Here is a 3,628-nt window from a genome sequence, read left to right on the forward strand (position 1 = left end):
TGTTATATTTGTAATCTATTACATTTCACGCCTTTTCAGAAGACTATAACTTCTATATAATTCATGCTTATAATGATGCTTAAAGCTCTGAAGTTTTAAATATCTCTCCCCTCTTCACGCGCGCTGCATGTTTCCCTCTTTCTGTGTCATTTTTCTTGTTTTTTTTTATTTCTTTATTATTATTATTATTATTATTATTATTATTTTATTTACATTTGGATAATTTTTTTATAATTTTGCTCTTACAGAGTTATAAATGTCACGTGCGTTTTTTTGTGTGTTATTAAAAAAAATAAAAGAATTAAAAACCCAATGTAAAGCGCAGTTTGGAGAAATTCGGGAGATAATTAATGTACAGTAAAAATAGTTGGAAGGAATTTCAAACCTGATATTATTTTTAGAATTACAACATTCAGAGATGCGTCTTACTGAAATCCACGTCATACACGTGAGCTGTTTGTGCTTTATATACGTTTGTAATTGCTGTTAAATTGAGAGAACATCTTATTCCGCTGAGATCATGATAAATAAGATTAAAAATACTTTTATCAGTTTAACAAGCCGATCATTTCTGTAATGCACCGCTCTAATTTTAACGACCGTGTAAAACAGCTCGTTTTATTCTATAAATGAAATGCTGTTGATGACAAATAAAAGCATCATCTTTTCATGAACTTGATTAAAGATCGTAGATATTAAAATAAATCTAAATATATTTACTCCGAAGCGATTTTACTGTGAGAAAAAAAACTGATGGCAAAATATTCATGCAGAGACGATTTTTTTTCTTTTACAGCGAATTATTCTTCATTTTTCTTTGTTTTATGTTACCTCTTTCATTTAAATATCAAATAAAGAAATTATTCAAAACTTCAGCATTAATTAATAATATAGTAAATAGTAATAAATACTGATAACCTCTGAGCACGTGCGATATTTTATTATTTCAGTGTAAATTTGCATATGCGAAGCAGTAATATCAGTTTAACAGTAATGTCATTAGGTTTGAATAATAATAATAATAATAATAATAATAATAATAATAATAATAATAATAATAATAATAATAATGACCGACAGCTTTAGAAATTTGTACATGAGGTAAAAGGCAGCGAAATTAATATCATGCAAATTAAAGCTCCGTATTCACATGAAAACAAATTGTTTCACATATCTGATTTATTTCTAAATATTATTTAAATGGATATCCAAAGTGTGTTACTGTAAATAGCAACATCAGGCTGCTTGAGTCACTTCTGTTAGATCTGTTTTTTTGTAACAAAAAACGTGCGTTGTTACGTAATCAAAATGTGATTTCACGCGCACGCGCATGAATTAGATTCCACCGTTTCTTGAAGAAAAAACAAAAGAATATATATATATATATACATTTTAAAATATTTTTAATATATTTTTAATGAGGAAAACTCACACATTAAATGTGATCATTGGAGAATATTTTAGAAATATATAGTTATTTTATATTCTATATCTAGTGTGTGTGTGTGTGTGTGTGCGCGCGCGCGTGTGTAGGCTCTATGACCTCAGCCATACCAAAATATCATTCACACAACACGCAGACTTCCAGATGAACAGAATGAATGTGGACTGCACTATGTGGCCAGCCAGGTCCTTAGAAAGCAGGCTAGAGATCAAGGTAAAGGGGTTAAAGGTCAGCTCCATCCCAGACGAATGACCTCATTTATCTGTGACTGACCCTGTGGTCACACTAGTGGGGGGAGGAGATAAAAATGTGAACATAAAACAGAGAGAATCTAGATCTGGTCATTCTTCTGTTTCAGTGGGCTATTTCTTTACCAGTGTCATCTTAATACTCTGACCTCCTCTGGACCAAGCAGCAGTGTGAATTAGGAATGTCAGGACATTTAAACTGGTTTAATGAGGTGGTCGGACGTCCAGATCCTGGTCAGTTCCTCTCACTGTGTTGTTCAATTTTTGCTAATATTAATCTGACCCAGAGAGCTGGGGTTTATTTATAAAATGGTGGCTATGGCAAAATGTCTGCTTTCCAGGTGTCTCTCTCTACCCCCCCCCCTTCGCTGTCTCTGTCTCTCTCTTTAATTTTCCATATATCCCTATTTCCTTGTTTTCCTTTGTGTATGAATTAATATCTGACCTCTAACCAAGCCCCCAGAGCCACTACATCCCCAATCTACCCCCCCCCCGTAAATTTGTTTTTATGGTCCAAATGTAAAATAAAATAAAAACTTGTAGCATATTGACAGATGATCTTGCACACACGTGTCAATTGATTGTTCATGGATCAGATCAGAAGTGTGTGTTGAGGTTCACATGGTCTAATTTCTCTAAGTATCTAAGTCAAAAATTTTGGTGTTTCATTTAGGTGCTCGTAAAAACTGAACTGGAATTGGAACCATTTCTCGTGAATGAAGTCAGATCTTAATAATTTGAAATATACCCCAGCTAAGAGGCATTAGGAAGAAAATCTACCCTGTGTTAATCACCTCCTAATAATAATAATAAATGAGGATGGGGGAAAGGTGTGAGTGACGGAAATAGCCCTTCTATTGTGTGCTCTTTCTCTTCCCTCCTCCAAATATCTCTCTTTTTTTCTTTTCCCCAACTTAATCCCTCCTTACTATAAGACTTGTTCCCTAATCCTAAATATCCCAGACCCCCCACCCCTTCTGCTTTTGTAGACATAATGATATATCCTCTATAACCCCTAGTTTCCTGCTCTCTCTCCCCTTCCCTTTCTCTCTCCCCTTCCCTTTCTCTTATCACTCTTTCACACTCCCGCTCCTCTCATGCCACATGGATCCCACCCTCTCACCCCTTTTCTTTCTCTCCTCATTGCTTTTCCTTCTCTTTCTTTTTCTCTCTCTTTCTGTCTGTTGTTTTTGTGTCATCAGATATTACCGAAATTATGTGTGATGTGTGTAATACAGTAACAGTAAGAATAAGAAAATGTTTAGAGGAGTCCATTAACTGCCCAGGCTTTGGTGTGTGTGTGTATGTGTGTGTGTGTATGTGTGTGTGTGTGTTTGAGTGTAACGACTGTGCCAAGTGTCATATCAATAGGTTAATGACCATGGTGTCAGATTCAGTAAGTCACTAATTAGTTGGCACTTCACTAATCCACAGGCTGGTCAGGAGTTATAGACCGTCCACTATTGATTTTCTCTGCTTACCTTGGGGAGAACAGGTTCATGTATTGATTGACCCTGGAGCTGACCCCACACACCTGACTCTGACCTGCTTCCCATGCTTGTGTAGAAGAAGGACGCAGTATTCATTCCAAGTCGTCTGCTTGGTCAGATGTTCCTCATTCAGGCTGGTCAGTGGGTATGGATAGTCTAGTCTGGCTTTATCGACAGTCAATTTATAGTCATATTTACCTATGGATGAGCTAATTGTTACACACACACACACACACACACAGAGTTTTAGAGCATTATAATTTTCAACAGAGAGCTGTTGTTGAGAAGCTTCCTTTTTATGTTCAGAAATAATGAATTTTTATTCTCATCCACATAAATCTTAAAATCATAAAACTTCCTGTTCATTGTCTTCTCCCTTCCCAATCCCATTAGCTTTCCTTCTCCTCCCGCTGTTACTTCCTCCCTGATTCCCAACTGTAATCGTA

This window comes from Hemibagrus wyckioides, linkage group LG12 (assembly GCF_019097595.1).
Source record: "Hemibagrus wyckioides isolate EC202008001 linkage group LG12, SWU_Hwy_1.0, whole genome shotgun sequence".
Lineage (NCBI taxonomy): Eukaryota > Metazoa > Chordata > Actinopteri > Siluriformes > Bagridae > Hemibagrus > Hemibagrus wyckioides.